Source organism: Oncorhynchus clarkii, chromosome 28 (genome assembly GCF_045791955.1).
Source record: "Oncorhynchus clarkii lewisi isolate Uvic-CL-2024 chromosome 28, UVic_Ocla_1.0, whole genome shotgun sequence".
Lineage (NCBI taxonomy): Eukaryota > Metazoa > Chordata > Actinopteri > Salmoniformes > Salmonidae > Oncorhynchus > Oncorhynchus clarkii.
The window spans coordinates 29777236-29788742 of record NC_092174.1 but is presented as its reverse complement, the minus strand read 5'-3'; positions in this window follow the sequence as shown (position 1 = coordinate 29788742).

Here is an 11507-nt window from a genome sequence, read left to right as displayed (position 1 = left end):
CAAATAAACTTTGATTTGAATTGTCTAGGCCAGGGTTCCATGGAAAATAATTAAATCAATTGGATTGCCTTGTCTGCTGCTTCTAGTGATTCTGAATAGAGTAGGACCTGGTTTCCCGATAGCGATGGAAGTTAAGCTTACAAGTGTTTTAACAATGCTTCGGAAAAATAACGTCTGAAGATGTCACACCGTTTCCCAAAACACCATGCAGTGTACGTGTTACAAAGTTAAACTTAACTGTGTCATTACAGGAGCACTCCCGTGCTCAAAATGATGCCAGAAGATAGGCTAAAGAGCTCACTTCAGCTCTTAAATTATTTATGGCTATTCAATGTCATCTTTTTAAAAAATCTATTTCTTTCCACAATACAGTTTTCCCATCAAGAGAAGAAATGTTCTGCAGCCTATTATGTATTTAAGTGTTTGTATTATGTTTGCCATGTGTTATATATTCAAAGTGTTTTTCTCATGCTATTTTGTATGCAATGTTTGATTATGTACATACAGCATTTCTGAATGAAGCCAAAGTCAACTCAGTCATTTCCTTGTTCAGAAAATATTAGTAGTATTCAGCTAATCCACGGCTAGCGGTCATCAGCTATCCTTTAGCTCGGAAAGCTCTTACCAGTTTTGTACAACGCGACTCAAACCAGAGCATACCGGACCTATTTTCTCTCCATATCCCCTGATTCCTACCTAAAGCTTTGGACGTTTTCACCTGGATCTTGCAGCTAGCTAGCTGCTATCTGAATGATTATTGGCTAACGTCGGTCCCGGAGCAAGCACCAATTAGCCGGAGCTAGCCCATGCTAGGCCCTTTCTCCTGGCTAGCTAAAGAGGCCCATCAGCCACTTCTGGGCTACAATACCTGGTCCCCTTCTACTGCTGGTACAGGGCACGGAACCCGGCCGATCCTTCACGGCTGGACTACGACATCCCCGGATTTTCCCCACCGCAAGCTCTGTACATTTTCGCCTGGATCATTGCCGCTAGCCAGCTGCAATCCGAGTGTCTACTCCTGGCTAACGTCTCTGTCTCGAAGCTTGCACCAATTAGCCCGGTGCCAGCCAATGCTAGGCCCATCTTCCGGCTAGCTGAAGAGTTCCATCAACCACTCCTGGACTACAATCACCTATCCGGACCCGTTTTACTGCCGGTGCGGAGCCCCACCGGGCCTTCACGACTGGACTACCGACGTTATCTGCCCGAGGGGGTTATTCAACTGGCCCTTCCGTCGCGATGTAACCTGAACGCCCATCTGCTAACTGTGGCCCGCTAATTGTTAGCTATCTAGAGCATATCGGTTGCTAGCTGAATAGGTCCATCGGCCAATTTTTTTGAACCACTATAACTATTTTGCCAATTGGATTGGTCCCCTCTACCACACGGAACCCCACTAATCTACCGACGGAAACGCACAAGGAGGCTATAAACAGACCTCCTCCGTCTTCTGCTAGCTTGCTACCCCTGGCCCGGCTAGCTGTCTGAATCGCCGTGTCCCCATCCAACCTCACTACTCACTGGACCCTTACGATCACTCGGCTAAGCATGCCTCTCCTTAATGTCAATATGCCTTGTCCACTGCTGTTCTGGTTAGTGTTTATTGCCTTATCCAACCCTTCAGTTCCACCACCCACACATGCGATGAACACCTGGTTTCAATGATGTTTCTAGAGACAATATCTCTCTCATCATCACTCAATGCCTTGGGTTACCTCCACTGTATTCACATCCTACCATACTTTTGAATGTACATTATGCCTTGAATCTATTTTATCGCATCCAGAAACCTGCAGCTTTTACTCTCTGTTCCGGACGTCCTAGACGACCAGCCCTTGTAGCTTTTAGCCGTACCCTTATCCTACTCCTCCTCTGTTCCTCTGGTGATGTAGAGCTTAATCCAGGCCCTGCAGTGCCTAGCTCCACTCCTATTCCCCAGGCGCTCTCTTTTGATGACTTCTGTAACCGTAAAAGCCTTGGTTTCATGCATGTTAACATTAGAAGCCTCCTCCCTAATTTTGTTTTATTCACTGCTTTTGCACACTCTGCCAACCCAGATGTCCTAGCCGTGTCTGAATCCTGGTTTAGGAAGACCACCAAAAACCCTGACCTTTCCGTCCCTAACTACAACATTTTCAGACAAGATAGAATGGCCAAAGGGGGCGGTGTTGCAATCTTCTGCAGATATAGCCTGCAGAGTTCTGTCCTGCTATCCAGGTCTGTACCCAAACAATTTGAACTTCTACTTTTAAAAATCCACCTTTCTAGAAACAAGTCTCTCACCGTTGCCGCATGCTATAGACCACCCTCTAACCCCAGCTGTGCTCTGGACACCATATGTGAACTGATTGCCCCCCATCTATCTTCAGAGCTCGTGACCTAAATTGGGACATGCTTAACACCCCGTTCATCCTACAATCTAAGCTTGATGCCCTCAATCTCTCACAAATTATCAATGAACCTAACATGTATAACCCCAAAGTCGTAAACACGGTTACCCTCATAGATATCATCCTAACCAACTTGCCCTCTAAATATACCTCTGCTGTTTTCAACCAAGATCTCAGCGATCACTGCCTCATTGCCTGCATCCGTAATGGGTCTGCAGTCAAACGACCTCCCATCATCACTGTCATATGCTCCCTGAAAAACTTCAGCGAGCAGGCCATTCTAATCGACCTGGCCCGGGTATCCTGGAAGGATATTGACCTCATCCCGTCAGTAGAGGATGCCTGGTTATTCTTTAAAAATGCCATCCTCACCATCTTAAATAAGCATGCCCCATTCAAGAAATGTTGAACCAGGAACAGATATGGCCCTTGGTTCTCTCCAGACCTGACTGCCCTTGACCAGCACAAAAACATCCTGTGGCGTTCTGCATTAGAATCGAACAGCCCCCGTGACATGCAACTTTTCAGGGAAGTTAGGAACCAATATACACAGGCAGTTATCCAAGGCTAGCTTTTTCAAGCAGAAATGTGCTTCCTGCAACACAAACTCTGGACCCCTACAAATCAGCCGGGCTAGACAATCTTTCTAAAATTATCTGCCGAAATTGTTGCAAACCCTATTACTAGCCTGTTCAACCTCTCTTTCGTATCGTCTGAGATTCCCATAGATTGGAAAGCAGCTGCGGTCATCCCCCTCTTCAAAGGGGGTGACACTCTAGACCCAAACTGCTACAGACCTATATCTATCCTACCCTGCCTTTCTAAGGTCTTCGAAAGCCAAGTTATTAACAAACATATTGCCGACCATTTTGAATCCCACCGTACCTTCTCCGCTATGCAATCTTGTTTCAGAGCTGGTCATGGGTGCACCTCAGCCACGCTCAATGTTCTAAACGACATCATAACCGCCATCGATAAGAGACATTACTGTGCAGCCGTATTCATCGACCTGGCTAAGGCTTTCGACTCTGTCAATCACAACATTCTTATTGGCAGACTCGACAGCCTTGGTTTCTCAAATGATTGCCTCGCCTGGTTTACCAACTACTTCTCTGATAGAGTTCAGTGTGTCAAATCGGAGGGCCTGTTGTCCGGACCTCTGACAGTCTCTATGGGTGTGCCACAGGGTTCAATTCTCGGGCCGACTCTCTTTTCTGTATACATCAATGATGTTGCTCTTGCTGCTGGTGATTCTCTTATCCACCTCTACGCAGACAACACCATTCTGTATACTTCTGGCCCCTCCTTGGACACTGTGTTAACTAACCTCCAGACGAGCTTCAATGCCATACAACTCTCCTTTCGTGGCCTCCAACTGCTCTTAAACGCAAGTAAAACTAAATGCATGCTTTTCAACCGATCGCTGCCCGCACCTGCTCGCCCGTCCAGCATCACTACTCTGGACGGCTCTGACTTATAATACGACGACAACTACAAATACCTGGGTGTCTGGTTAAACTGTAAACTCTCCTTCCAGACTCACATTAAGCATCTCCAATCCAAAATTAAATCTAGAATCGGCTTCCTATATCTCAACAAAGCATCCTTCACTCATGCTGCCAAACATACCCTCGTAAAACTGACCACCCTACTGATCCTCGACTTCGGTGATGTCATCTATAAAATAGCCTCCAACACTCTACTCAACAAACTGGATGCAGTCTATCACAGTGCCATCCGTTTTGTCACCAAAGCCCCATACACTACCCACCATTGCGACCTGTACGCTCTCGTTGGTTGGCCCTCGCTTCATACTCGTCTCCAAACCCACTGGCTACAGGTTATCTACAAGTCTCTGCTAGGTAAAGCCCCGCCTTATCTCAGTTCACTGGTAACCATAGCAGCACCCACTCGTAGCATGCACTCCAGCAGATTTTTGGATATAAATATGAACTTTACCGAACAAAACATACATGTATTGTGTAACATGAAGTCCTATGAGTGTCATCTGATGAAGATCATCAAAGGTTAGTGATTCATTTTATCTCCATTTGTGCTCTCTTTGGCTGGAAAAATGGCTGGGTTTTTCTGTGACTTGGTGATGACCTAACATAATCTTTTGTGGAGCTTTCGCTGTAAAGCATTTTTGAAATCAGACACTGTGGCTCGATGAAGGAGAATTTTATCTTTAAAATTGTGCCTAATGCTTGTATGTTTGAGAAATTTGATATATGAGATTTCTGTTGATTTGTATTTGGCGCCCTGCAATTTCATTGGCTGTTGGCGAAGTGAACCCCGTTCCCAGACAGGTTAAGGAGAATTGGTGTCTCTGAGGGGTCTTTGGACTGGTTTACTAACTACCACCAAGGGAGTACCCCAAGGCTCAATTCTAGGTCCCACAATCTTCTCAATTGACGTCAACAACATAGCTCAGACAGTAGGAAGCTCTCTCATTCATTTAAATGCAAATGATACCTTCTTACGCTCAGCTGACCCTCCCCGGATTCTGTGTTAAACCCTCTACAACAAAGATTTCTTAGTGTCCAACAAGCTTTCTCTGCCCTTAACCTTGTTCTGAACATCTCCAAACACAGGTCTTGTGGTTTGGTAAGAAGAATGTCCCTCTCCCCACTAGTGTGATTACTACCTCTGAGGGTTTAGAGCTTGAGGTAGTCAACTCATACAAGAACTTGGGAGTATGGCTAGATGGTACACTGTCCTTCTCTCAGCACATATCAAAGCTGCTGGCTAAGGTGAAATCTAGACTTGGTTTCCTCTATCGTAATCACTCCTCTTTCACCTCAGCTGCAAAACTAACCCTGATTCAGATGACCATCCTACCCATGCTAAATTATGGAGACATAATTTATAGATAGCAGGTAAGGGTGCTCTCAAGTGGCTAGATGTTCTTTACCATTCGGCCATCATATTTGCCAACAATGCTCCTTATAGGACACATCACTGCACTCTATACTCCTCTGTAATCTGGTCATCTCTGTATACCTGTCTCAAGACCCAGTGGTTAATTCTTATTTATATATATTAGGCCTCCCTCCCCCTATCTGAGACATCTACTGCAGCCCTCATTCTCCAAATACAACACCCGTTCTGCCAGTCACATTCTGTTAAAGGTCCCCAAAGCACACACATCCCTGGGTTGCTCCTCAGTTCAGTTCGCTGCAGCTAGCGACTGATCCGAGCTGCAAAAAACACTCAAACTGGACAGTTGTATCTCCATCTCTTCATTCAAAGACTCAATCATGGACACTCTCACTGACAGTTGTGGCTGCTTCGCGTGATGTATTGTTGTCTCTACCTTCTTGCCTTTTGTGCTGTTGTCTGTTCCCAATAATATTTGTTCCATGTTTTTTGCTGCTACCATGTTGTGCTCTTGCCATGTTGTGTTGCTACCATGTTGTTATCATGTGTGTTGTTACCATGCTGTGTTGTCATGTGTCATGTGTTGCTGTCATGTTATGTTGTTGTTTTGTTTTTTTAAATCGCAGCCACCATCCCTGCAGGAGGCCTTTTGCCTTTTGGTAGGCCGTCATTGTTGATAAGAATTTGTTCTTAACTGACTTGAAAAGTTCAAGGTCAATTTTTTTTACAAACAGTTGTGATCGAATGACGCACTTAGCTGTTCTATGAGTGGTCTGAGGCAGGCGTTTCAAGTGCAACGTTAATGAAGACGTTTTGGAGAAATGGCCCGGAAATGTAAAGATGCTCTTATGAAGGTTATAATGATGAATTTAGCCTTAGGATGCTGTTGGGAAACTGGGCCCAGAGCAGATATTGCCTGTTATAACTATGGCTGAGGGATTGGCATATAGTATTGCAATTGGAGCCAATTCCCATATTTTCCTACACAGACATGAGATATGACCATTCTAGTCTTTCAAAAGCCTTTTTTGCATTGAGATGTAATACAGCCTAAGGAGCTGTTGTTTCTGATGAAGCATTTCAAATATGCAATAGTTGACAAAAGTTATCCGGGGATAAATGCTTTTTAACAAACCCGCTTTGGTCTGTTCAGACCTGTCCAAAATCATAAATAGACCTCAGGAGGAATACTCTCCCATCCAGGTGATTTTTCTGTATTCATGTATCCAAAGCCCTTTTGAGAGATTCGGGCTCCCAGCACAGTGGCTGGCTTCCTCTGTTGAGATTGGAGGAGTTCGCAATTATTTTAGAAAATACTTTGTTTGGCTTGGTGTAGATTTACAAGCAGATGTGTACAGTTCTTTATAGAAGCAGGTTATTCTTTGATTGATTAATTTGAGTTCTGATAGTAATTCCCCCCTATCAGCTGAGGATAGAGCCCCATAAAAAAACAACTATTTCAACCAACACAGGCGTAACAAAATCACAAACTGCAATAAAATAAATTGTTTACCTTTGACGATCTTCCTCTGTTTGCAATCCCAATGCTCATTGTTAAACAACGAATGGTATTTTGTTTGATAAAATACATTTTTATAGCCTAACACGAAACATTTTGTGAACCGCTTGTGTCGTGAATTCCGTCTCATTCCATTTTCGACGACACATTCGATGTAAATACACACACGAAACTTGACTTTTCCAGTCATGTTTGGTTTCATTGCAATCAACTGGTTTGTTTGTAACACAACCAAACGTGAGGGGTCATTTCGCGGGACGTATTGACTGAAAGAAACCGATTTGAAGACAACAAGTAATGACATCATTGTGCACCAATGATATGACCGCTGTTTCGTTGATTGACTGTATTTTAACTCAATGACCACTGATCGTCTTGAAATCTAGCTGGGTAGATAGCCAATGAGCTGAGGTAAACGGCAATATGTAATGTTTATGTGTTGGAAGACCAACCCATGTAGTAAACTCCGGCGTAAAGAGGGTCATTCTGCCACAAGTGGTGTTCATCTGCCAAATGTATTTCTGCAGGCGTGGATGTGCCTCAGGGCCAAATGGGCACAGCATGGAGGCGTCGCTGTGTTCTTTGCAAAATCCCCCATCACCTGCACCACATGCTTGGTGACCCTCTGCTTTTCAGCAGAAAGAGACTGCTATGGCACCTGGCATCAGCAGCACAATATTGTGTAGAGGAGGGTCTTCCAAATATTGAAAGTGTTATTTTGTAAATGTATATTTTTTTTTTCATGTTTTTTTCTCAATTTTTGGGGTGTGTGTGTTAGAATACCATTTTTGTATTTTGTATATAGTTATTCCATTCAAAATGTATAACTTCACCAATTTGGCCACTTGGGTACATTTGGGCTACTTGTGTGGGACACCTGGGTGACTTCATGATAAATGTCATGTAGCACACTCATTTTGGAAGTTATCATTATGAAACATTCTGAAGTACTGTTGCCCTCTTATGTTTTTCACTGAAATTGTCCCCATCATCCTATCTGAAAATATGATTATACAACAATAAAAATGAAAAAACATATTGTTTTTTCATTGTATTATCTAAACCAGATATATTGTGTTATATTCTCCTACATTTAATTCACATTTTACACAAACTTCAGAGTGTTTTCTTTCAAATGAAATCAAGAATATGCAGATCCTTGGTTCTGAGCCTGAGCTACAGGCAGTTAGATTTGGGTATGTCTTCAGGCAGAAATTTAAAAAAGTAGGGGGGTAGCTGTAAGATTAAACTACCCAGCTATAATAAATGCAGCCTCAGGATATATGGTTTCCAGTTTGCATTGGATATAATACGGTCGGCATTTGATTGTGAGGAATACTAGGTCAGGTGAACAAACGTATGTTGTTACAATTACACCATGAGTCGTTAATCATGAAACATACATCCCCGCCCTTCTTCTTACCAGAGATATGTTTTTCCCTGTTGGCGCGATGCACTGGAAATCCCGTTGGCTGTACGGACTCCGGCAGCATGCCCCTAGCTAGCCATGTCTCTGTGAAACAGAGTATGTTACAATCCTGGGTATCTCTTTGGGAAGCAACTCTTGCCCTAATTTCGTTGACTTTGTTAACTAGGGACTGGACATTAGCGAGTAATATACCCGGAAGCGGCGGGTGGTGTGCGCGCATCCGAAGCCTCACTAGAAGACCGCTCCGGCACCCTCTCCTCCTCCGGCGTTGTTTTGGGTCAGCCTCTGGAATCAGTTGAAATACCCTGGGAGGTACAGTGAGGGGGAAAAGTATTTGATCCCCTGCTGATTTTGTACGTTTGCCCACTGACAAAGATATGAGCAGTCTATAATTTTAATGGTAGGTTTATTTGAACAGAGAGAGACAGAATAACAACAACAAAAATCCAGAAAAACGCATGTTATAAATTGCATTTTAATGAGGGAAATAAGTATTTGACCCCTCTGCAAAACATGACTTAGTACTTGGTGGCAAAATACTTGTTGGCAATGACAGAGGTCAGACGTTTCTTGTAGTTGGCTACCAGTTTTGCACACATCTCAGGAGTGATTTTGTCCCACTCCTCTTTGCAGATCTTCTCCAAGTCATTAAGGTTTCGAGGCTGACATTTGGCTACTCGAATCTTCAGCTCCCTCCACAGATTTTCTATGGGATTAAGGTCTGGAGACTGGCTAGGCCACTCCAGGACCTTAATGTGCTTCTTCTTGAGCCACTCTTTTGTTGCCATGGCCGTGTGTTTTGGGTCATTGTCATGCTGGAATACCCATCCATGACCCATTTTCAATGCCCTGGCAGAGGGAAGGAGGTTCTCACCCAAGATTTGAAGGTACTTGGCCGCGTCCATCTTCCCTTTGATGCGGTGAAGTTGTCCTGTCCCCTTAGCAGAAAAACACCCCTCAAGCATAATGTTTCCACCTCCATGTTTGACGGTGGGGACGGTGTTCTTGGGGTCATAGGCAGCATTCCTCCTCCTCCAAACACGGCAAGTTGAGTTGATGCCAAAGAGCTCCATTTTGCTCTCATCTGACCACAACACTTTCACCCAGTTGTCCTCTGAATCATTCAGATGTTCATTGGAAAACTTCAGGCGGGCATGTACAGTGGGGAGAACAAGTATTTGATACACTGCCGATTTTTCAGCTTTTCCTACTTACAAAGCATGTGGAGGTCTGTAAAATCCAGAAAATCACATTGTATGATTTTTAAGTAATTAATTTGCATTTTATTGCATGACATACTGTAAGTATTTGATCACCTACCAACCAGTAAGAATTACAGCTCTCACAGACCTGTTAGTTTTTCTTTAAGAAGCTTTCCTGTTCTCCACTCATTACCTGTATTAACTGCACCTGTTTGAACTCGTTACCTGTATAAAAGACATCTGTCCACACACTCAATCAAACAGACCTCAACCTCTCCACAATGGCCAAGACCAGAGATCTGTGTAAGGACATCAGGGATAAAAATTGTAGACCTGCACAAGGCTGGGATGGGCTACAGGACAAAAGGACAAGAGTGTGCTCCTAATCTCAGCTCGTTACCTGTATAAAAGACAAATGGGAGCCAGAAATCTTTCTGATTGAGAGGGGGTCAAATACTTATTTACCTCATTAAAATGCTAATCAATTTATAACATTTTTGACATGCGTTTTTCTTTTTGTTATTCTGTCTCTCACTGTTCAAATAAACCTACCATTAAAATGATAGACGGATAATTTCTTTGTCAGTGGGCAAACGTACAAAATCAGCATGGGATCAAATACTTTTTTCCCTCACTGTATAGACAAATGATCCACTTTGGGAAAGTCATATTCCTGGTCGTAGTGCTGGTTGTGCTGGTAAGTTGACGTCTCTCTGATATCCAATAGTTCTTCCCGGCTGTGTGTAGTAACACTTAAGGCTTTTTGGGATTACAATGTAAGAAATATTACCTAAAAAAACGAAATACTGCAAGTTTCCTGAGGACTTGACGAGAAGCTGTCATCTCTATCGGCAACATCATTTCATGTGCTAATTTAGTTACATTTCATATTGATCACAGAATGTAGGATTTTTAAATAATTAAACATTGATACGCTCCCCAGTGGTTGGGCCTGGCTGCCAAGTGGGTGGACCTCCAAGGCCCACCAATGGCTGCACCGCTGCCCAGTCATGTGAAATCCATAGATTAAGGCCTAATACATTTTTTCAATTGACTGATTCCTTATATGAACTGTACCTCAGTAAAATCTTTGAAATTGTTGCATCTTGCGTTTTATATTTTTGTTCAGTATATGTTGACAATTATTTGAAAATAAGTATTTTAATTCAAAGTTATTTTGCAAAAGAAAGCCACGAGAAAGCCACGTGTTTCAATCCATGCCACAGGAACTGGAACCCTGTTTTCATCTATCATTAACAAACTTAACGCCAATTTGACTTTCCACTGTTTTCTAAGCATTTCTTCTAGAGCAATACAAGTTCAGATACACACAGATACTTAGGGATGCACAGAGATACACAGTCATAGACTCCTTGCCTCCCCCATGCCACGCGCTATAACGTTGAGACTTGGTTTGAGGGGGACTGTTGAAAGTTTACTGGAGCCCGAACAACCTCTGTGGCCTGTCAACAAAGGTTTTCAATGTGAGAGACTCCAGATGGAATCCCACACTTTGAGCTGTCATAACGAACGGCATCACCAGAACACATAAGTGAAAATTGCTGATGTGGAGAGAGAGAGAAAGAGAAAGGGAACATCATTAATAAAGATAATGAAGCAGATGGCTCTGTCTAATGGCTCTGTTGGGACACATTCTGATGAGAAGTCAGTGGGGGGTTCGGGCGTAGGGTGGGCCTCAGTGGGAAAGCCTCTAATGTAGAAACAGGCTGCTTACCACAGCATGTTTTTGACCTCAAAAATCCATAATAAACAAATGCTTCTTGGGCCACAAGAAGGCCCTCCGTTGCCAAAAGAAATGCAGAATAATACCAATTGGGGTCCAAGAGTTACTTCCTGGAGCCATGTGTGACTGATTTGGTGTCAATTTGGGGATTTGGATGTCATTGCAATGACATTATGATGACACATTGCACTTTCCAATTCAAATTAAGATCATTCTTCATAGTTCTTCCAGATGTTTGCAAGACTCGACTTTTGGGTTTTGCAATGACAAGATAATGTGTCTTCTTGGGAGTTTCTCAAGATTTGTTGTTCCAAAGGTCACTTTAAAAGTGTATAATATGTGC